This window comes from Anolis carolinensis, chromosome 1, assembly GCF_035594765.1.
Source record: "Anolis carolinensis isolate JA03-04 chromosome 1, rAnoCar3.1.pri, whole genome shotgun sequence".
Classification (NCBI taxonomy): Eukaryota; Metazoa; Chordata; class Lepidosauria; order Squamata; family Dactyloidae; genus Anolis; species Anolis carolinensis.
In genome coordinates, this window is record NC_085841.1 from 197,461,187 (window position 1) to 197,485,873 (window position 24,687).

A 24,687-nucleotide genomic window follows, 5' to 3' on the forward strand; every position below is an offset into this window, starting at 1 on the left:
ATTGTTTTGCTAATAATTGTTTAATGTATTTAGCATGCTTTTTTTTTTAAAAAAAACAGCCAGCTCAGTATAGCAATAAGCTAATGCTTTCTATGCAGCAGACTTCAATAATTTAGTATTTCTCAAGATTATCTAATCCCTGTTTGGGAATTGCTAAATTCTTTTGCTGCAGTGATTTCCTTCTAGCAGGGAGTTACATAATTCAGCTTTCCTTAAGCTATATACAGACATTGACTCTTGAGGTAATATTTCCTGGAGGAATGGGATAGGGATTGAAAATGTAATAACAGCTGGACACTCAAGGACAGGATCAGAGATGATTTTGCTAAAAATCAGATTGAAAGTAAATAACAAAATGTGTAAACAGCATAACAAGAAGAGCATGCATGATTTAAACCACCCAAGTGTAATAGTACCCTTCAATATTAAGGGTATGGTTTATTGCCTGTTGCAAATTTCTTCTAAAATCTTCTGTCTTCAGGGTAAAATACACAGTTTTCTTTCCCGCATTCTCTTCTGTCTACTTGGAACTCAACTACATTCCTTTCCATTTTAACCCTTCCCTACTGATCACTTTTCATAAGCAAAAAACCAATTTTATGAAACTTATAGGATAAAGAATACTGAAAACTAACATTTTAAAAATAAAAAACAAACAAAAACAAAACACCTATTTATACCACTGGGTCACAGCACGTATGCACAACACTAGATTCCGGGTTTAGACTGCAGAACTCACCCAAGAGCACCCGGTAGGTTTCCATGAGTAAGCAAAAAATTGAGCTCTGTTCTCCAGAATGGTTGGACTTTATCACACAAGGCTGGCAAACTGGAATTGCAGTAGGATAAGCAGCATGCCTGCTACCTGTAGCTATCAAAAAGTGTTGTGTGCATACACCTTCTGGTTTGCCATCCCTTCATTATTGTAGCACCTCCTTTAAGTGGCAGGTGAAACCGATCAATACTACATGACCCTACTGTCTTCTCATAAATTATCCCAGTGTGATAGTCCTTTCCACTTCTGTGCCAATATACCAACAGTCATGTGACATCAGTGGTTATTTTATTGTTATTTACAGTATTTATACCCTGCCCTTTTCACGCTGAAGGAGACTCAGAGCTGCTTACAGAACACACATATGGCAAACATTTAATGCCAATTATACAAATAACAGGAAAAACAACACAAACAGAGGTAAAGGCAGTTTTTCCTCTTATTTCTGGCATCTTCGAGGTTGTGCCCAACAACGGCCAAGGGGGAGGGGTTCTGTTGCTCCATCTTCCATACAGAGGAGCTTTCCTCCCAATGAATGTCCTTAAGAGTGCCTTTATTACCTTTCTGCTAAAAGCGATACCTATTCATCTACTTGAATTTCTACTTTCAACTTGCTGGGGGGGCAGGTGAGCTGGGGCTGACGACAGGTGCTCACCCCTGTCCCAGGCTCAAACTGCTGACTTTTTATTTATTTATTTATTTTATATACCGCTCTTCTCCCCCAGGGGACCCTTTTGATCAGCAGGATCTTTCTGCAGCACAGTGGTTTAGCCTGCTGTGCTAAGCCCGGCCCAGTTGTGATTGTCCTCTCATTCCTCCCCCATGCTATTCCCAAGCAGGCTGTTTCCCTCCCTCCAATTTTATTTCTGTTCTTTTTAATTTTTTTGTATTGCCATAGTTGCAAAATTGTGCTAAAATAAAAATTAAATAAATATAAAATCATTAGGTGTTGTTGCACCCCAAGGGTACGAGGACACTCTGAGAACCACACGGAAGCCAGGTATTCAAGCAACACAGTTTATTGGCACGAACTGCAACTGGATATCCTGGAAACAGCACAGGAACAAGGCAAGGAGCAAGAGACAGGAACGGAGATGCTACTCCCAAGAAAGGCAACATTGACACCGCAAAGAAAACAAGGCGTGAGGTCCCCTTAAGGAAACCTCAGGGCTCCCGTTCATGAGATCCAGGACAATAACAGCTTCCCATAGGAAAGTTTATTAACTGAAGCGTTTAAGAGTCAAACATTTACTTCTTCTCAGCACTTCTCTTTGATTCCTGTCCTGTGAGATAGATTGCCTCTGATCAAAAAACTCATCCTCCCCTACAACAACTCCATCTGGTGAATTTAGCCTTGAGTTAACATCGGAATGTTCTCCAATTAGCTGTTCCTCTGTAACCACAACTTCAGGCACCTGCAAAGCCATTGGGCTCTGATCCAAATCCCGGAGAGGCTCAAAATCTAAATTAGCTTCTGAGTCCCACTCTAACTCCTGTGGAGGGCCAGATCCTGACAGCTGAGCTATAACAGGTGTATTTGGTAGGGCATAGGAGAGGAAGGTGTGGGCTATAGAGCAGTGGTTCTCAACCTGGGGTCCCCTGGTGATTTTGGCCTACAATTCCTAGAAACCCCAGCCAGTTTTACTAGCTGTTAGGATTTCTGGGAGTTGAAGGCAAAAATATCTGGGGACCCACAGATTGAGAACCACTGTTATAGATGCTGTATAGAAGGAAAATCATGGGGCGGCAGATTTACAAAGCAGTTTTTTGCACTAATGGAGAGATGTGAATTATGGAATGCTTTAAAATCATGATGTATCCAGTCCCTACACTAATGTGATTGTGGAAAGAGAGCAGGCTGATATGATAATGTTAGACTTCTAACTCTCTGTTCACTACACTATTGCAAATTACTTCCTACATGTCTGGATGTTTTGGATGCTAGCTCCTTGCACAATGTACATTTGCTCCAAGCAGGTTGCTGGAAATCTAATCTGGATCTGCACTGCCTTATATCCCAGGATCTGTTTCCAGATTATCTGCTTTGAACTGAATTGCATGAGTTTCCACTGCCAGTTAATCTGGGAAAAGCAAATCTGGGACCAGATCCTGGGATATAGGGCAATGTTAAAGGGGACCTAGATCTCTCCCCTTAGTAGCTGGATGCTGCCTCATCACTTTCCATCCCCTTAATGAGTAACTGCAGAGGCAGTACACCCAGGGCTTGACAACTGATGATGCATGGAGAGCATGGAGCTACACTCCACACACTTTGATATAGAAAGTCATTCACAGTTTGATTTAGGATTTCAACCTTTCCATGTCTGTACTAGTACAGGGAATTCTCACACCAGCCTCTTCTGCACCACTTCATCTAACTTGGGCTTAAAATAGGGCTGTGACTGTATAATCATGGTCATAAATTATCCCAAAAGCAATTATGAGGTCCTCAACCAATTCCTTCCATTACTAGTAAACCAAATGTGTTTGTTTTTCTCTGTATCCTCCCATTAAACACATCCCCAGGATAATGCTGACAAACACCCCCACTCGAATCCAAGGATAATCACCTAGTACAGCCAAGTTTACAGTATTGTCCACTTCATCAATTCTAAATTATACTGCTCAAATCTTAGCAGGCTGTTGTGGCTGAAATGTGCTGCATGCACTTAATGCATTAATATCCATCCTTTAAATTACATAGGTTGGCCATCAGGCCACAATATAGAAATAGTATGTACAACTTTCCCAGTTAACGAAGGTTGCAGGGTAAACCCAGGACCTTTTTCATAAATCAGCATTTATATCTCTAATTAATAGTTGGTTACTACCCAAGAGGACATCTGTATAAACAAGGTAACATCTTGCAGCTGACTTTTGGTTGTGAGCCTCTTCTAGTAATGCAAATCCCTAGAAACCTCTCCATATGCATTTCATGTAAGTATTAATTTTATGCTTGAACTGTTATTAAGAATGACCAATTTACCTTCTTTGGCCAGCTACTACAATATGGAAATTCCTTTTTTTTAATTGGCACTAACCCACATTTACAGGAGGATAACTAAGCACAAAATGAAGCTCTGAGATAATGAGACATTTTCCTGATTTTACTCAAATTGTAGACATCTCCCTAGAACAGCCATTAAACAATTGATATACCCTTCTTTTAGGAGTTTGATAAAAAAAATTCCATGTTTCTGCCTTCACAATCCCCCCTGCCCATATTTCTTTCCTTCAGACATGATTATGTCCCATGCTGAGCTACAGTGTCCAAAGACCCATTCATTGCACAGCGAGGGTTTGTTTTCAGATCAAAGAATGCAGAGTGTACATCTCTCTTTATGCTTGGTATACCAGTAAAGAAGTGATGAAGTCATTTCTGTTTAGTTACTCATATCTTGTTTTTTTTCCTTCCTATTTTTTCAAAGCAACAAATTTGTGGGGTGGATAAAGGACTTTATCACACCAATCTACTATTCCACTACAGTCGAGAATGCATACATGCCCAGTTGAACACCTTCACTATCACACCGTGGTTCAGTAGCAGAATTGCACAGATTTGCTATTTATTTTTTATTTATTTATTTATTTATTTATTTTTGGGGTGGGGGGGAGACCAGTAGTAGAATACACATGGTATCATGCATTGTCAATGCAAGTTAAAAGACTTTGATTAGCACAAGGTCATTTTAGCAAGCTTCATGAGAAATAAAGTAATGCACGGCATCTTGTCCAGATGGATACATATTATTTTCACCGGAGGCAATATGCCTGTAGACTCCATTACTTCAGGAACCTGAGAGGTTGTTGCTTTGTTCAACCTTCTCACTGACATCAACTTATAGTTGGCCACTGTGCAGAAAGATTAGACTGGAAAGGTGTTTGGTCTGGTCTTTTGATGCTATTCAACTGAGAATGATGATTCTGTCTTAGCTGCCATGACTGCATCTAAGGGAATCCAGACAAATTAAATTTCACAAAACGATTTCACACAACAGAGCTATTGCCAATTTATGGGAGTTTGTTGTATGACTGCTTTCTCTTATGAGTGAGCAGAATTAAACTTTATTAACTATGGCAACTATTAATTTATGAAGAGAAGTCCAAGTCATTAACTCTTAGCAATCCCTAGAACTAACATCTGCTCCATTTGTTGTATCATTGTCATTTATTTCAAAAAAGATATATATATATGTAGATATATATATGTAGATTTCGAAAAAGATATATATATGTGTGTGTGTGTGTTGGAAATTTTATATGAAGCATTCAGTATTAAGCCAGCTTGCTCAATATACTAAATTTGTCTTTTGGAACCATGCATTTAATGTCTGTCTACTTTTGACTCCTTGATTATCAGTCAAAAACTCAATCAAACACCAATTGTGCCTCAGCATTTCAAACGCCGATTATCATGCCTCGTTGCATTCATTCCACTAATGTACCTTTCTACTTCAATGTCCTCCAGATTGTGCAGCTGTATACCCTTCATTTTACCACATAGGAAATATCAATGTAAAGTATTTGACATTGTACTGTGTATATCACTGCATTGAACTCATTTAGTATACATTTCCTCCTCTCATATAAACATGCTTTGATCATTAGGGCTCCACATGCAACTACATATGAGGTGGAACATATGTGGATATGGGATAGGACCTTTTTGCTATAAAGTTCATACTATGAAAATTTAACCCCATGAAAATAAGGGCCTAGTAACACTACATAATTGCTTTATTGATTTCATTTTATCTGCCTTGACAGCATCCCATAAAATTATGGGATTAGTAGGTTAGGCAGGGGTCTTTAAACTCCTCAGCCAGAAAGTTTCTTTGGTGCCTCTGACTACACTGCAAATCACAGGATACCATAGAATTCTGCTGTCACAGTAAGCACCTGTTCCTGGTAGAGATGAAAATCTACTAGAAATTGTTGTTTTAATACAGATGAACACAGGCCCCTTTCTACACTACTATATAAAATCCAGATTATCTGATTTGAACTGTATGATATGATAGTGTTACTCATATAATCCAATTCAAAGCAGATAAAGTGAATTATATGCTTTGAGAATTTGGATTATATGGCAGAGTAGAAGGGACCACAGTCAGTTTCATTTAAGATTTTCCTTGTAGTATCAATTGCACTTTAGAGTTTACCACAACAGTACATCATTGCTTATCACAAAAGGAATAAAGGGAAGGTAACAGCACACAAGCCTGAATATTGTAGCTCATTCTTCTTATACTAGGTAACATAACTAAGGGGTCACCATCCATGCTTGGTGAACTTTGTGCTTCAATGCTTTTATGTGTTACAATGTTTCTTGTTCAGATTTATTTTTAAGATGTAGTTTTTATTTCAATGCAGGTTAATATTCTTAATTGTTTGTCTATTCTTTTGCTTAATGTATATACTCAAGTATATACTTGATTTATATTTGTCCAGTTTTGTCCTTCAAGGACAGCCTTAACACACTGTGGTAAGTAAATGAAAACTGCTTTACTTCAGCAAACATAAAGTATAGCACATTCAATGGAATAATGCAAAAAGAAACAAGGAAGTCACAGGGCAAACACAGTCTCTTGGTTAACTCCCAAATCAAACAGCAGTCATACTTCAAACAAAGAAACATCAATAAATCCAGACTTGAAGTAGGCACAAGGAGAGTGAAGTGAAGGCATTAGTCAATTTGTTACCAGCAAGAGCTGGCTGCATCTGCTTCTGCTCTATAGCTCTGAGTCCCTTCCCAGCTGCTAGGCCAGTTCCTAATTACTCGGCTGCATTTCTGGCAGGTAATCTAGCTGAACAACGTCTCTGCTCTGTTACCTTTCCCCTCTCCTGGAATGAAGGTACTTGCAAAGTTTCCTCCTCTGATTCCAACTCACCCTCAGATTCAAGAACACTTTCCTGCTCCCCTTCCTCTTCTGAAAAAGAGGAATCCCTAACAGTATTTGAGTGAGTGTTATGGCCAGCTTATACTTGGGTTGTCTTATCCTCAAGTATATAGGTAATCAGAGTTGGACAGTCTTATTTTATTAAAGTCTCGTTAATATCTTAAATTACAGTTTTATGGAAATATTCAAAAACATTTAACCTACTCATGCCTCAATTAATGTAATTTTATGGGTATCTATTTTTATTCTTTTTTAATTTACCAGTAGCTGCTTCATTTCCCACCCTTGTCTTATACTTGAGTAAATAAATTTTCCCAGTTTTTTGTGGTAAAATAAGGTGCCACAGCATATATTCAGGTTGGCTTATATTTGAATATATGCAGATTTATTATGTTAAATGAAGTGAAATTATTAACTTTGGAGATCCCAGTATTGAACAGTAAGGCAGGTGTTAAAATAAGCTTGAATCTTGAATAAAGTTGGACATAGGCTGAATCTACACTATCATATCAAATCCAGATTATCTGCTTTGAACTGGATTATATGGAAGTGTAGATCTAGCCATAGTCCTGCTAAGGCACTTAGGTGGAGTGTGGGATTTCAGAGAATGGAGATGGAGTCAACCAACTTGTTGGCTTTCCTTATACATATACACTGTGGTCACTTAGTGGACTTTAGGATTAGGAGAGCAGAATTTGCTGGACACATAGAAGTGGCCCTAATAGATACCTCACTAGTGGAAGTCAGAAAAATTGTCCGTATTTCTGCAACCTACATTTGTACTATTGCAGTAGTCCAGAACAATTTCAGGCACAATGGAAGAAGTGGACTTTTCTTCAGTTGTTGTCCTTCAGGCTTTTTGGTGTCTTTATTAATGTTTATGAATTAGAATTCAAAGAATTCAGGGTCTTCAGTTCTGGCAAGTGTCAACTCAATGTTTGAGACCAATGGAATGATAGAAAAAAATCATCAAAGTGTGTGAGACAGCAAGTCTAACTAAGGCAAGAGACAGCATAATACTGAAGGGAGCACTGATAGCATTTTTGAACATGTGGCTATTAATCTCACATCTTGAGACCCTTGGCATTTGTCAGAAGCATTTACAATTGAATTGTATTATAGATGGAAAACCATCTCCACATGGGGAGCTTCTGACAATCTTCTTTCTCTCCCTGATCTATCAAGCAATTGTCAGAATTTATGGCTCACTCTCATACAGTCACAATTCTCTAAGGGCACAAAACCAATGTAATTTTGCTAAACTTTATACTATTCCCTATTCAGGACAAAGGGCAAAAGTAAACTTATGAGACATTCATTGTAGGTTAGAAAAATTTCAAGGCTGAGTCTGGCTTCAGTGCACCCCATGAATCACAATTGGCATTTGCATTAAATTCTGCAACTGGTACTAGAGGATAGGAAGAGTCCCATGCAGGGATTATGAACAGGCGACATTGATGTTATCCCACTACACTGAAGAGAACCATCTTGTCCTAAGGAGATGAGAAGAAAAGAAGAGAAAACACCTTGATGGGTTTCTGCTACCATGAGAGTCTTGATTGTAACCCCTCCTTTCCAATTTCCACTAAAAGAGTTTTCAACTTGCTGTGAGAGAATAAGGGTAAGTCTCAAGATCAGTATGCTTAAATGAAAGTCAAACAGGAGGAGGAAAATGACAAGGGGAGGAAGAGTTGACTGCAATAGATGAGCAAAACTAGGCACTCCAGAAGCACAAGAGGTGTAATTTTACTATCGGCACAAGTGCAACAGTTATTTTGAGTAGTAAGTGCTGTTATGACATTAGCTGCTCCTTGCCATATGCTTTCAGAAAATGCCTGTCTGTGGAGAGCTGCTGCTATTTCATGCAGTTCTAAGGCTTAAACTTCTCAAGTTTTACTACCTTTCACTCCTCCAAGAAGAGTTCGGTGGATCCTGTATAGTCTCACCATCAAATCCTCCTTGTGGGAAGAATGACTTGGAAAAATGACTTTTAGGAATTGTGGGAGTTGAGGTCCAAAACACCTAGAGGGCCGAAGTTTGCCCAATTCTGAATTAGCAGATTGCACTGCAACCACTGCCATATCTTTCTCTCCAAATGGATGGACAAGGGCTAATGGCACAGGATGTTGGTATTATCAGTGTTTGATTTTCAAAAGAGACAACTCATGTCTGTAGAAGCTGCATAAACTATGTGAGAGAACAGCAAAGAGACACCCTGTTTACTGAATAACATGTATCTGCAGTAAAAAAAAAATACTATTCCAAACTTTTCTCAGAGGAAAACCCAAACTCTTGAAAGAAATTAGTGTGTTAAAGTGCTAAGCTGCTGAACTTGCAGACTGAAAGGTCCTAGGTTCAAATCCGGGGAGAGGAGTGAGCACCCACTGTTAGCTCCAGCTTCTGCCAACCTAGCACTTCAAAAACATGACAGTGTGAGTATATCAATAGGTACCGCTCCGGCGAGAAGGTAACGCTGCTCCATGCAGTCATGCTGGACACATGACCTTGGAGGTGTCTATGGACAACGCCGGCTCTTCAGCTTAGAAATGGAGATGAGCACCAACCCCCAGAGTCAGACGCGACTGGACTTAACATCAGGGGAAAACCTTTACCTTTACTTAAAAGAACAAATAATTGCTGTGGGTGTTTATTGTACTGATTGTTGCATTTCAACTGAAGGCGTCACATTTTAGCAGTATTGTTTGTGGCTGGTCATGACACTGAGCATGCTTCTACAAAGATACTGTAATGCAGTTTTTAAAAGGCCTGAGGGAGGAGTGTCCACATAACACACATCCCTACTGCGTACTGTAACACAGATCATGCCAGACACAACATGATTTTAAAAAAAACTAACCAGAAGGGCCAGAATAGGCCAGATAATGTGCTGCAGCTCATTAGAGTATATCTAATGCTAGGCTTGAATCCAAGACTGAAAAATGCAGAGAGCTTGTCAGGACACCGCTAACACTAAAGCATTTTTTAAAAACATGGAAATATAGCTGGCTAGAAGGTAAATAACTCACCCAGGAGATGAAACCACGCCATTCCCATGGGAGCTCTTGCTTCCTGCCTCTCTTATCACACGAGCCACTACTCCCGTCTGCTGCCCGGCTTCTCCTGTTGATCCTTATGTAACATGGGAAGCCTCCCATGTTGGTGCTGGTTCTTCTCCATTTGAGTGACGGAGCCCCACCGGAAGTAGCTCTACGTTGTGGGATGGGAGCCAGCAGGTTCTGTAGAGCAAATAGAGAGGCACCAGCATATGTTGCCAAAATTACACCATATGATGAGGTTGAAAGATGGTCTCATCCTTGCTACAGTTAATTTTTTTTTCTATTCCATCAAATCTTTACAAATTGATAAAAGTTTGGATGTTAATGTCAGCATCATCTTTTTAATATAATTCTTTTTTTAATGTAATTCTTAAAAGAGTAAAAAAGGTAAAGATATCCCCTGATGTTAAGTCCAGTCATGTCTGACTCTGGGGGTTGGTGCTCATCTCCATTTCTAAGCTAAAGAGCCGGCATTGTCCATAAACACCTCCAAGGTCATGTGGCCGGCATGGCTGCATGGAGCGCTGTTACCTTCCCGCCGGAGCGGTACCTATTGATCTACTCACATTTGCATGTTTTCGAACTGCTAGGTTGGCAGAAGCCGGAGCAACAGCGGGCGCTCACTCTGCTCCCGGGATTTGAACCTGGGACCTTTTGGTCTGCAAGTTCAGCAGCTCAGTGCTTTAACACACTTCGCCACCGGGGCACATGCTTAAAAGCATATAATGTTATTAGTGTTTTTATGTACCAATTATTTAATTTATATGTACGTTTATATTTTAATTCCAATTTTGTGATACATTTTACTTTTAAGTAAAGGTTTTCCCCTGCCATTAAGTCTAGTCGTGTCCAACTCTGGGGGTTGGTGCTCATCTCCATTCCTAAGCCGAAGAGCCGGTGTTGTCCGTAGACACCTCCAAGGTCATGTGCCTACCATAACTGTTGCGCAGCAAACTTATCTTAGCCACGTCCCATCCACAAGACGCACAGACAAGAGTAGAAATGAACAGAAAAAACTTTACTCTTAATAACAGAGATGAAACACAAACTTGCAATGTTGTATACAAAACAAGCAGTGCAAGAAATCTTACATAGTCTTTGTAAGTATCACAAAATAAGACATCTTCATCTTAAGTCAAATGAGAAAGCAAAACATAAACCTTGAGCAAACAGCTATTCCACCATAGCCTTCTTTAGAGCAGCATAATGGCTTCTCTCCTACCTGCTCCTCAAAGCAGAGCCTTTGAGCATAGATCTCCTCAGAGAAAAACTCTCCAGAACTGTATTCTAAAAACCCATACAGTTATACCCTATTGGGTAAGGACCAAGATTGCTGGTTGACCTACATTACCAGCTGCACCTAGTAATTATCATAAGATTTTTCTTCAACACACATACAGTTGGTCCTGCTACAACTTACTGTAATAATAACTGCATGGAGTGCTGTTACCTTCCCACCAGAGCAGTACCTATTGATCTACTCATATTTGCATGTTTTCAAACAGCTAGCTTGGCGGAATCTGGGGTTAACAGTGGGAGCTCACCCCACTCCTCAGATTTGAACCATCGGCCTTTCAGTCAGCAAGTTCAGCAGGTCAGCAGTTTAACCCTCTGAGCCACCGGGGGTTCCATTTTACCTGTAATGTGTTCAATATATTGTCAGCTATCTATAGCTCTATTATTGGGAGAAAAGCAGGATACAAATGAATATAACAACAATAATATAATCCCACTTAGAAGACAGGAAAGTTGCTATCAAATCCTAAGGAAATTCAAACTGTTTACAGTGGGACTTGTTTCCTCATCCATTTAGTACAGCAGTTGCCAAAAGTATAGAATATCAGAATATCAGTAGTATCCTGATTCAGCATGAACCTTCTCTGGCACTGGCTCATTTTCCATTGTGCAGGCGAAATATGTACAATAAAACATTTACTCATTCTCCAGAGTGCTACTCAACACTGCTAGTCATATGCCAGCCAGCCACCCCCAAACTGCTGTTCATCACCCAGGCTTGCACTAAAATCTGCATATAGCAGGGAAAATAAGATTTAATGAGTACGCCCACAAGAACTGAATGCTATTCACAGAACATAGTAATCAAGAAATGGCCACGTGGGGTCTCCTCCTACTTAAAGCAAAAGACCCGTTGTAGTAATAAAGACATTCAATTACTCTTTTCTTAGCCTGTTGAGTTTTTCTTCTTTCATTAAATGCATCCCCGCAAAACTATTTAGAACAAGAACAATCTCCAAAGATATTATTTAATGTTCACCATAAGCAAAGTGTAAAATGGAAAAAAAACACTATACGAAATGTCTGAGTTCTTATAAAGGTCAGCAGCTGGTAATAACTTATTCCATTGCCTAGATCAATGAGGGAAAGCCAATTTCATAATTGCCCAGAAAGGGAACTCAAGATATAATAAAAAGAGAGTCTTTTGTTCATGGTGCTCTAGGGTGCAGTTGTGCATAATAGTGAGTGGTTTTTAAAAAAATGGTTTATATTTGAAAACTGTACTTCTGCCATCCTCAAAAGAGAGAGAGAAAGGTAGGAGAGGAGAGACAATTGGGCTTCACAGATACCTTTTTGCCTCATCCACAGGGTTGCTACTTTTATTTCCTAGAACCTTTGACATATTTGATTGATAAGCCAATTGACAGATTGATTGATTGATTGGCTGATTGATTGATTGAAATGAAGTGGTAGAAGATACCATGGATTGCTGAAAAGAAAAATAGATGGGACCTAGATCAAATCAGGCTTGGAACTCTCCTAAGAAGCCAGGATGACTAAACTGAGACTTTGTAGTACAGTAGAGTCTCACTTATCCAAACTAAACGGGCTGGCAGAAGCTTGGATAAGAGAATATCTTGGATAATAAGGCAGGATTAAGGAAAAGCCTGCTAAAGATCAAATTAGGTTATGATTTTACAAATTAAGCACCAAAACATCATGTTATAGAACAAATTTGACAGAAAAAGTAGTTCAATATGCAGTAATGTTATGTTGTAATTACTGTATTTACGAATTTAGCACCAAAATATCATGATATATTGAAAACATTGACTACAAAAATGGCTTGGATAATCCAGAAGCTTGGATAAGTGAGAGACTACTGTACTTTTGCCATATAATGAGAAGAAATGATTCACTTGAAAGAAAGTAATGCTTAGGAAGGTGGAGATCAGTAGGAAAAGAGAAAGACCACGTTCCAGTTGGATAGAATCAAAGAAGTCACAGTTCTGCAAGGCCGGAGAAGGACTGTTGAGGGTAGGATGACATTCATAGCCTCACCCTAAGTCAATGTTGAGTTGAAGGCAGCTAAGAGAAATAAAATAAAATATATCCAGGACAAGTAGCAACAATATGTAAAAAGTTAGTCATGAATCACAAATGCACACAGGGGCAAATGTATAAAACTCAGGCTAACAAATCAATCCAAAGCACTGAATGACTGGGGACTAGTGCAGTGGTTCTCAACCTGGGGTCCACAGTTGCTTTTGGCCTACTACTCCCAGAAATCCCAGCCAGTTTACCAGGTGTTAGGATTTCTGCGAGTCGATAGCCAAAAACAACTGAGGACCTCAGGTTGAGGACACTGGACTAGTGTACAGTGTTCCCTCACTTATCACTGGGGTTAAGTTCCAGGACCACCCGCAATAAGTGAAAATCCATGAAGTAGGGACACTATATTTATTTTAATACTTATACATCATTTTAGTAGTTATACACTATTTTAAGTCTTTATCAACCAATCGTGTGTTGATAAATCGCCTCCTTCTCCTTCTATTGCCACTTGGGCTCCTTTTCTCTCCCTTTGGCTTCTCCTTCTTCCTTTCCTTAGGCTGTAAATTGTAATTTTTTATGATTTATAATAGTCTTTTAGAGTTTATTGAAAAACCGCAAAACAGCGAATCCGTGAAAAGTGAACCGCGAAGTAGTGCAGGAACACTGTATCTCCGTATGCAAAATAGCAATGTTGTGCAACACATGTTATCATTCCTTGCAAAACACAATATATATCCACAATACAAATAATAGAATGCATAGCCAGAATGTGCAATGTACAATCACAATGCAAAGTATAGGATGCACAGTCACAACACATAATGCACAACGAGTAACTTGCAAAGGCAAGGAACAGATATCAAACATGCTTTTTGGGCAGCTATGCTTTGACTGCTATCATCACAATATATCTGTTGATTAATGGTAATTTTTTGGCTCCATGTGTGCACCAGTCATCGCATAATTCCTGCCATATTCTGTAACATTTGCCTCAGTGGTCAATTAACCTTAACATTTGTTGGGTTGGTGAAAGCTATAGCCATGGAGTGGGGTGGATAGTACATCAGTTGAAGCCTTATTCTGTCTAGGACTCCACTTTAGATACAATTCTTGAATCCAAGAGATTGGGTTTGGTTGAGAGGTCTCCTGGTAAGAGTAGCATAATCCCTAAGCAATAAGCAATATCATACTTTTCTATAGTCTTAGCAATATATGATAAGCCGTAGCAATATCATACTTTTCTATAGTCTTCTTATCATCAAGAAGAAAGGTAGCCTGAATATATTGAAATATCCCATTAAAAAACCTGTGGACCATACCATTGTGTGCACATAGAAATACTAGTATGTTTCTTTTCAGCAACAGCTGCAGAAGTACTCCTCCACAACTTTTTTTGTTGCTAATTAGACTTAATAGTGCAAATCATTTTTACATTATTTTTTTAATTCCAGAGGGATGTTCTTCAGATTGTATTTTGTCATAATGATTAGTTCATTGTTCTATTTTAGCTTTACTCTAAATGCTGATATTAGTAGTTCACTCTGCTCCTAAACTCCTACATAAAATCTTTCAGTTTATTGTTCTCCTGCTTGCTCACCAAACATGTTTACAGATTCAATTTCTTATTTTACTAAATCTTGCTTCCTCTAATTCATGCTTCCCTGGGCCCTTCTACTGCCATATAATCCAGATTACCAAAGCGGTTAATTTACAATATTGGTTTTGAACTGGATTATATGAGTTCTACACTGCCATATAATCCAGTTAAAAGCAGATAATCTTCATTTTATATAGCACTGTAGATGGGGCCTCTCATTCCATGTTCCTCTGAATAATTGGAGTGTGCAATTCGAGAAAATCCCATGCCATTTTAGTGCCCAGTTTTTGGCTGCCATTTTAGTGCCCAGTTTTGGGAGGGGTTTCTGTTTTTGTGCCAGAAAGATTCGGTCTATTGATGCCAATGGGGAAACTTAAGAGGCTTCTTTCTTTGTCAGTTTCGGCCTATCAGCATGAAACCGGCCTCACTTGTAGGCTACATTTACAACAGCAAGCCTGCCAAGTTTCAGAACGTTTCACCAATCCACTATTTTTTGGGGAAATTATAAGGTTTTTTATTGTAACTTAAAAACAAACAAACACAAGAAGGAGTTCTGGAAATTGAAATCCCAAGTGTATGCCACAAGAGTGGTGGAGAATGGACACAGTGAACCAGGCTTCTGGTTGGCTGAGAAAGAAAGTGAGAAACGCACACACAGAAAAAACGTAACTCCCATAATGCCCCAGGAAGCTCCTTCAATGCCCACACTCCACAAAGTGATGCTGGAAACGCAAGTTCCCATTTGTCTCAAGCGGGCATTAGGGTGGGTGGGGGCTCCGGGAAGAAATGGAGGAGACTGCCAGGGAATAAAGCATAGGAAGAGCCACATCTTGCCTGATTTGCGAGGCTGCCCATCCCACATGTCACCTTCACATCTAATAGAATGCCGCTCAGCCCCATTAGCCTCATTAGCCCCCACTAGCTGAAAAAAATCAAGCAGCTCTGATCCATTTCAGCTAAGGCTTCAAGTGCCCCCTGTCAGGCTCATTTTCAGTAATTTGATAGCCGAATGTGGTGAGGTTCCTACACTGCCATATAATCCAGATTATCAAAACAGATAATCCATATTATCTGATATGAACTGTATATGAGACTACACTGCCATATAATCCAGTTCAAAGTAGATAATCTGGATATTATATGTCAGTATAGATGGGGCCTTTGAAAGATCCATCCTTGATATTAAAACCACCCACTGCCCAACTATTGCTGCTGTTCAGAAGCTGTTATTTATTTATTTATTTACAGTATTTATATTCCGCCCTTCTCACCCTGAAGGGGACTCAGGGCAGATCACATTACACATATAAGGCAAACATTCAATGCCTTGACATAGAACAAAGACAAACGCAGGCTCTGAGCTGCCCTCGAACTCATGACTTCTTAGTCAGAGTAATTGGTCTCAGCTGGCTGCAGCTGGCTGCTCACCAGCTTGTGCCACAGCCCAGTTATTTTGAGGACCTCATCACATGGGGCCAGGGCTCTGTCCTACGATGCTTCTAGGATGATGCCAGGACAGACCGTGGGTGGAGCCCATCACATAATAATAATAATAATAAAACTTTATTTATACCCCGCCACCATCTCCCCAACGGGGACTCGGGGCGGCTTACATGGGGCCATGCCCAGACACCATACAATATAACAGAATAAAACAACATATCATAACACCATATAACAGTACAAAAATAATCACATGACACAGGGCTACTTCCATCGGAGCTCTGTCCTGGTTCAATCCTGGAATTATCATAGGACAAAGTCTTAGAACATGGTTGGCTTCCCATGTTTTCATGAGATGAGCCGGTGACACTGTGAGGGGAAGCCAGGCAGCTGTGGAACTCTTAATGCTGATTTCCCCTGCTGCGTGATGGATTTGCCCTGCTACCTCATGGCTGCTCCCACTGTCCCCTGGCTTAAGGACCTCAATGTGATGAGGTCAAGAATCTGATTCCTCAACAAAAGCCTATCAGACATGGGAGATCCTACCAGTAGCACTGCTGCCATCAACATAGTCTCTTGCTTCACAGGAGCATGCAGTTCCACCACAGTGGAATGATAGTACCATGAAAAGGAGCCACAATAGACAAGGGCAGAAAAAATTATAAAATACATAGTAGATGTTTAAAGTACTACTTCCCAAATGTAGATTATTTACTAGATAGCAGGTGCAGCCAAAAAATTAATTGCAGATAATTTTTTTATATAGCCCTTGTGAACTACAACTGAAACAACTGAGAGCATGAAAATACCAGCTAGAGTGGTACAAACCTATCCAAACATTTAGTCTAATCAAAGAGGAACTGTTCTTTGATCCACCAATGTGAGCCATTAAGCTGGTGTGAACTAACACAGCATTGTTTATTTGACAATTCCCATACTTTCGTCCATGCCATTCTAAACAAGAGGAGACATTTGTGGATTTATTTTAGCAGATGTAAACTTGATGGAGTTATAACAGTGCAAAGCACAGTGCTGCCTGAATTCTGGAAGTAAAAGATCAAACCCAAAATATTCTGGATCCAGGAATGGAAAAGTGTAAGTGACCTTAGCAATACTGACTGATTCTATCTATGGGACATATTATGAAAACCATGATATAAGCATGACAGCTGCAATTATTCAATAGGAGCTTGGTGATTACATGGTTATTTATCAGCAAAGCAATGGTTTAATGTCTTAAAATATGTACCTGTCAGTGGTTATGAACAATATGAACAAACATCCACATTGTGAGAATTTTTTACAGTGTGACTAGGTTATTAAAAGGGATGTTGAATTCACTCTGAATTGCCAAGAGCTTGAACTCTGTTTAAATTTAACAGAAAAGAAGAGATCCCACTGCACTTGCATTCCTCTGGAATTAATAGTCTGTAGTAAACATGTTTCTTCCTTTCAAGAAACAAAAGGGATATTAAAACGTAACAAAATAAAATGTACCTACTGTGGATTTACTTATTTTTACAGAGTCTTAGATTTATAATTAGACAAAGACTGACAACAAATCTTTCAAGACATTTATCTATTTAGCTCTGGCCACAAAACAGGTCAAACATATTTTTAGAGTGATGACTGTGTGTGTAATTATAATGTGACAGGAAAATAGGCTTTATAAGAATATTCTATTTTTGGAAATACTTCAGCTGTTGGGCGTAAAAAAGAAAATACCAGTCCTCCTTATCTGTAAGAAGCAGATATTCATAAGGATATCCTTGAGGATATCTTTGTGTCCTCACAGCTTTTCTTGAGGCAGAATAGATTACTCATATTACTATTATTGCTTTGAAGCAAACTACCAAGCAGAGATTTCATTTTAGGCGAGCACTGTGTTCAACACTCATTCGACTGCAGGTCTTCAAAGGTGAAGGAGACTGAAGGGCTACACGACTTTTCTCAGGATGGAAAACCCATCACATGCAATTGAACTCTTAGTGACAGACAGCTCAGTCATGACATTCCAAGCTCCATTCCCCATACAGTTTGAATAATCCAGTTGCTTCGTTGAAATAATTCATTGCTCATTGAATAACTCAGAGGCATTTGCCATATGGTTTGAATTATCCAGCTACTCCACTGGAATAATTCATTGCCCATTCATTAACTTAGAGCCATTCTACACATGACTACAAATGAGGTAGAAGAATTCTATTGCCCCTGAGACAACAGATAAATGGAGTCATATTTTTGGATGGTCCTCTATACATTAAAAATGCTGTCCATATTTTCAACTGCAACATCAGAAAGAATGTTTTAGGATCCCACAACTCCCCACACTATTTTTTTAACTAATGTTACTATTAGTAAAAATAAATGAAAAGTAATAGAGAAATAAACTAAACAAGAAGGAGAAGAGGAGAAGGATCCAATTAACTTTTAAATGAAATATTAATGTGTTATCATCTTAGACGCATATGGCAAGTAAAAACATAAAGAAAACTTTTTTTTACCATTGATGAGAAGGAGTGTCTTTATGCATCAGAAAGGAGGAAGTGGTAGAGGAACCGAGAAGAGAAGAAATACATATACTGTTGAACATCCCTTATTCAAAATGCTTGGGACAAAAAGGTTTTTAGATTTTAGATTTCCTTCAGTTTATGGAATACATGTCTTTGTATGTATGTACATAATTAAATGGCTTGAAGATGGGATCCAAACATGAAATGCACTGATGTTTCATACACACATAGCCTGAAGGTAATTCTATGCACAATATTATTATAATGTTTTTGCATAAAATAAAATGTGTATACATTGAACCATCAGAAAGCAAAGTTATTACCATCTCAGTTTATCATATGAGAAATTTTGGATTTTGCAGTATTTCAAAATCTGAAATTACAGCTAAGGGATACTCAACCTATAGTAGCACTTTTAAAGCTAAATTGTTTTATTTTAGCATATACTTTTGAGAATACGGCGCTCCATGCAGTCATGCCGGCCACATGACCTTGGAGGTGTCTACGGACAACGCCGGCTCTTCAGCTTAGAAATGGAGATGAGCACCAACCCCCAGAGTCAGACATGACTGGACTGAACGTCAGGAGAAACCTTTACCTTTACCTTTGGGGATATAAACTCACTTCTTCAGATACAATACAGAGTGATATTAAAGCATTGGGTTCATATAAATACACTTCTATTTAAAGTTTAAAAGAGAGAAGAAAGAAAGAAGATAAATAAATAATAAATAAAATAAAGCATAAATATAGGCCCTTCCAGACAGCCTCTTAATCTGGGACAAAGAAATGGGGCAAAAAAATCCTTGTACCTTAAGAAAAGTCCAACATGGAGTTCTGATTTCCAATAAATGGTCCCCCCAGCATCCTGAAAGGCTTGGTTATAGCAGATTTTGCAAAATAGATGTGGGACACCCACCAGAAGGTTTCTTTCTTTCTTTTTTTATTGAAGCGCTGAAATGCGCTGGATGTCATAAATGCTGGTGTGGATATACAAATGTGCACACAAACAGGTTTTTTGTCATTATCTCTCCTCAACGTCCTGCTGCCTTTACGTTTGCCCTCTTAAACCCCACTTCCCTTTGGGTCCCCTTGCCTGCCGTGCTGCTGCCCACTGTGTAAATTCAAGCTCTGAACAAAGGAATGGTTGCAGAGAGTTCTCATGAGAATTGCTTTCCATTTGTGCTTCCATTTAGCCATTTTTGTTTCTGTGGCTCCACCTGTTTACAGCCCTTATCAGCTGTTTTAGGATTTTAAAATACACACATGAAGATTTGTGCATTTCGGCTGAACCTTGATCTGTTTCTGCTGGCCAGATTCTGGGAGATCCGTGGATCCATTTTTATGCACCTCCCAAAAATGGGCAGGTTCGCCAAATAGCCATTTCTGGTCCAGCTGAACGATCTGGGAAGTTCTGTCCCATTGGCAGGAATGGGGAACTTACAAGGCTCTTCATTCCATTGCTGGAATCCTTTTCTTCCTTTCAAGAGAACCTGGGTTTGAACAACAGGGTTAAGGAAGCACCCCTCTTGGAACCCTTTCTTATCTTCCTTTAAGTGGAATCTGTGTTTGAAGAACAGGGTTAAGGAAGGACCTCTCCTGGAACCCTTTCGTATCTTCTTTTCAAGGGAGTCTGGGTTTGAAGAATGGGGTTACAGAAGCATCCTTCCTGGCACCCTTTCCTTAGACACAACTTGCGTAAGACACTTCATGGCATTCCTCTATTTTGATTGGCCCAACAGGCAGGATTCACAGAAAAACCCCATGCAAACAGCACGTGGCAGCCTCTCCGTGCCTCATGGTGCCAAGTAGGAGAGGAGGAACCGTGATCAACTGCCATGTAGTCCTGTAACAAACAAAAAAGTGACGGCTGAGCCCTTACCATTACAGCCAGCTGGCCAAGCTGGATTGGCCAAAGGGAACTGACCACTCTGAATCTGTGCACAAGCCCAGTCCACACCAACATTTCACAACAAAGTCCTGTGTTTTTCTTGAGAGCAGGTATATACAGTGATGTGAATATGCACATTTTGACTGATCTCAGATTTTAAGTGTAGCTCACATTTTCCTCACGCGTCATCTAGCCACCCTCCTTTTAGCCTGGTTACTTTCATATTTTAGGGCCTATGTAGAAAGGCCCTATGTTTCACACCTGAGCTTTTAATATCACTCTGTACTGTGTTAAATGGGAAAACCACTTCAGTATATGTCTAGCCTAAAAAAACCCTTAAAAAAGCAACATGTGACTTGAAGGTGCACACACACAGATATCTGGAAGATTAATCAGTATGAATAATAAATGGTTGTAACACAATGTAGCTTTTAGCACAAGGCAGTAAATATGGCAATTTTTGCAATTTTCCAGTGAAAAGAGAATTGTTTCTACATTGATAATTGGCACATGAGGAGATGGAGGGAAGCTTCTCTTCTTCTTGATTGCTGCCACAAACAAGACAAATTAAATTTGTTAAATTATGAAATCTGGCAGTGTGGAAAATTATTATAATCTTAAACACATTTGTCTGCTGATCTCATTTCTATGTTTGTTCGGTTATACCATAAAATAAGTGGGAAATCTTATTTAATAAAAGAAGAAATGCTTTAAATCCCTTTTCACTATTAGAGAGATGGGCCGAAACTAACAAAATGAAGTTCAACAGGGACAAATGCAAGATACTTCACTTCGGCAGAAAAAATGAAATGCAAAGATACAGAATGGGGGACGATGCCTGGCTCAACAGCAGTACATGTGAAAAAGATCTTGGAGTCCTTGTGGACAACAAGTTAAACATGAGCCTACAATGTGATGCGGCGGCGAAAAAAGCCAATGGGATTCTGGCCTGCATAAATAGGGGTATAGCATCTAGATCCAGGGAAGTCATGCTACCCCTCTATTCTGCCTTGGTCAGGCCACACCTGGAATGCTGTGTCCAATTCTGGGCACCACAGTTGAAGGGAGATGTTGACAAGCTGTAAAGCGTCTAGAGGAGGGCAACTAAAATGATCAAGGGTCTGGAGAACAAACCCTAGAGGAGCGGCTTAAAGAGCTGGGTATGTTTAGCCTGCAGAAGAGAAGGCTGAGAGGAGACATGATAGCCATATACAAATATGTGAGGGGAAGTCATAGGGAGGAGTGAGCAGGCTTGTTTTCTGCTGCCCTGGAGACTAGGATGCGGAACAATGGCTTCAAACTACAGGAAAGGAGATTCCACCTGAACATCAGGAAGAACTTCCTCACTGTGAGAGCTGTTCGGCAGTGGAACTCTCTGCCCCGGACTGTGGTGGAGGCTCCTTCTTTGGAGGCTTTTAAGCAGAGGCTGGATGGCTATCTGTCGGGGGTGCTTTGAATGAGATTTTCCTGCTTCTTGCAGGGGGTTGGACTGGATGGCCCGTGAGGTCTCTTCCAACTCTACGATTCTATGATTCTATGATTCTAGGACTGATGAACTTTAGTGCAACAGTGGAAGGCTGTCAGCCATATGGTTGACCAGGTTGCTGTTTCCTTAAAGCTACTATATGACAATCATAAATTCAACTAAGGTTTTCTACAACTTCTGGGTGTGAGACAATTTAACTGCTCTATTTTTATCCCATCACACAACTATGGTTAAGCACAAGAATTATGCTGATCTTCCACACATATTAGCACAAATATGAATAATAAATAGCCCTCTTTCAGACTGCAACTCCCCCAAGCATGACCAGTATAAACAATGATGGAAATGATGACAGTTAAGCCCAATATATACACTCTATTTATGTTGTTGTCTAGAGCAGTGGTTCTCAACCATTGGTCCTCCAGTTGTTTTGGAGTCCCATAAGTCCCAGACAGTTTACCAGCTGTTAGAAATTGTGGGAGCTGAAGTCCAAAACACTTGAAGGACCAAATATTGGGAACTACTGGTCTAGTGTATTAATCCAACTACAGTGTGATTCCTTTATTCATAGGCTCAATATCCATAGTTTCACTTACCCATATTCAAAAAAGTACCCCTATTTTCAACCCAGTTTGTATTTGCCACTCCTAAACCCTGATAGTTGCATGGTTATTTATTTACCACAATAGGCCACACATCTGGGAGATTGCTGGAACCTGCCAGGGTTTTCATAGAGGCTGATGATAGTGAAATGCCTTCAGCACATCCCTGTGATGCTCATTATATAGACACACTACTGATTTAGACTTTCATCACATCATATATCAAGTTCTTCACTGGTGCAGATCCCAAATGAAATAGCAGCACATGGGTAGCCTGTGCATATGTTTTTTCCATCCTGGAACAAATCAAAGGCTCCCAGAGGATGGGGGAAGTAAATTTCCTGTGCCTTTGCTTCACCAAAGACAGACCCCAGACACCAGCAATTAGAGGAAAGAACTTTTGCATTGAAAGATCTTCTTTCCAAACTGACATCAGCCTTAACAACTCTCCCTTGACCCCAGAAATGGGGCAAAAATAAAAAAAAATGGATTAAATTTATGAAGGTTTTTATAAAAAGGAAGATGTCTGGATATAAACATTCTTCCCAGATAGTATCTCATGGAGCAAGTCCCTGCTCATGTAAAATATGTTTTTGAAATATGGAAGGCCAAATGTATGCTATTTATTTCAGTTCAAGAAATCCTTCTATTCCTCATTAAGCATGCTTACAGTTTCCTTCTCGTAAAACTGTTTTCAGGATTTAGGTAGTCGAAAAGAAACAGATGCCATGGTCAGATAAATTGCAAAAGCATTATGCTTAGCCACCTGCACCATAGGAAAACATTCTATTTTTAATACAAAAGTTATAGTTTCCCATATGGTGTTATATGATTAAAGCAGCTGGGCAGTCATGCACATCAATTTCATACATTTGTCACAATTAAAGATAAACCAGGGTTGCTCAATAGATATTCTTCAGTTTCATTATTGTTCTTAAAGGCTTCCTGGGAAGTGTATGGTTTTTAAAAAAGGTCAAGTTTCTTTCTATTTTTTAAAAAATAATAACAATGAATACAATTTTTTCCTGATACAACTGATGGAAGAACAATAGTGAAAAAATGCCACACCAAATCCCTACTTTACCCAGAATAGAAAGAAGCTATATTGTCACCTAAGCAAGTAAAGGTAAAATCCAGTTGTGACCGACTCTGGGGGTTGGTGCTCATCTCCATTTCTAAGCCGAAGAGCCAGTGTTGTCCATAGACATCTCCAGGTCTATGTTTGTATAAGGAGCACCGTTACCTTCCCGCCGGCGTGGTACCTATTGATCTACTTACATCTGCATGTTTTCAAACTGCTAGGTTGGCAGGAGCTGGGGCTAACAGCGGGCGCTCATTCAGCTCCTGGGATTTGAACCTGGGATCTACACCATAAAAAGGTGAATTTTTCAGGTCTGTTTATCATCATTTGTCTTTCACTAAATTTGCAAATTTTGGATTTAAAACAAATTAGTACATTTTTGTATACTTTTCATAGTAAGTGGTTTTATTCTGTGCAACTGCGGTTAATTTTAATGTATGATGACGCTAGAAGCTGTCCCTTATCATCCTTCTTAAATCATCAAGATCTATCTCCTGTCCCCAGGGGTGGACCTGCATTGTAGAATTAATGCAGTTAGATGCCAGTTTAACTTCCATGACTCAATTCTATGTAATGCCAGAATCTGTAATTTGGTGAGATACTAGCACTCTTTAGCAGAGAAAGCTAAAGTAGTTTGTAAAACTACAACTTTCATAATTCCATAATGTTGAGCCATGGCAGTTAAAGTGATTTTAAACTGCATTAATTCTACAATGTAGATAAACCCGAATGTCAGTCTTCACCCTGAAATCTCAGGGTCTGTAATAGTCATGACATAGTAATATAATCTCCATGATATGCTGGCCGTGCGACGGTAGTTGCAACTCTGATGGTGGCCACCCAACTGCTATATACTCTTAATTATAACTAGAAAGAAAACAGTGAGCTGAATAACATATTCTTATCACAGTCTATTTCCATGTTATTTGCAGTTTTGTTCTGCTCAAAAATTAAAATGCTTTTTGCTAACATTTTAAAATAGGGATAGAAAGAATACATGCAAATATTCAAAATAAAATAAATAAAAAGACTGAAAAACTTATTTCCCAAGT

General features: G+C 39.4%; 1 long non-coding RNA gene across 3 annotated transcripts in view; it reads right to left on the reverse strand.

Annotated features, from left to right (window-relative positions):
- The window catches only part of LOC103280023 (uncharacterized), a 1,071,411-nt gene that overhangs the window by 942,342 nt on the left and 104,382 nt on the right, over positions 1–24,687 (reverse strand). Inside the window, exons 1-3 of one of the 3 annotated variants that reach the window (XR_507107.2) lie at positions 10,954–11,214; positions 9,702–9,911; positions 4,336–4,723 (exon numbers count right to left, since the gene is read on the reverse strand). The exons of 1 other annotated variant lie outside the window; for it this stretch is intronic. This is a non-coding gene — a long non-coding RNA (uncharacterized LOC103280023). Of the gene's footprint in view, positions 1–4,335; positions 4,724–9,701; positions 9,912–10,953; positions 11,215–24,687 lie in introns of those variants that run through there. One more of the 3 variants, XR_010000972.1, reaches the window with a different exon arrangement.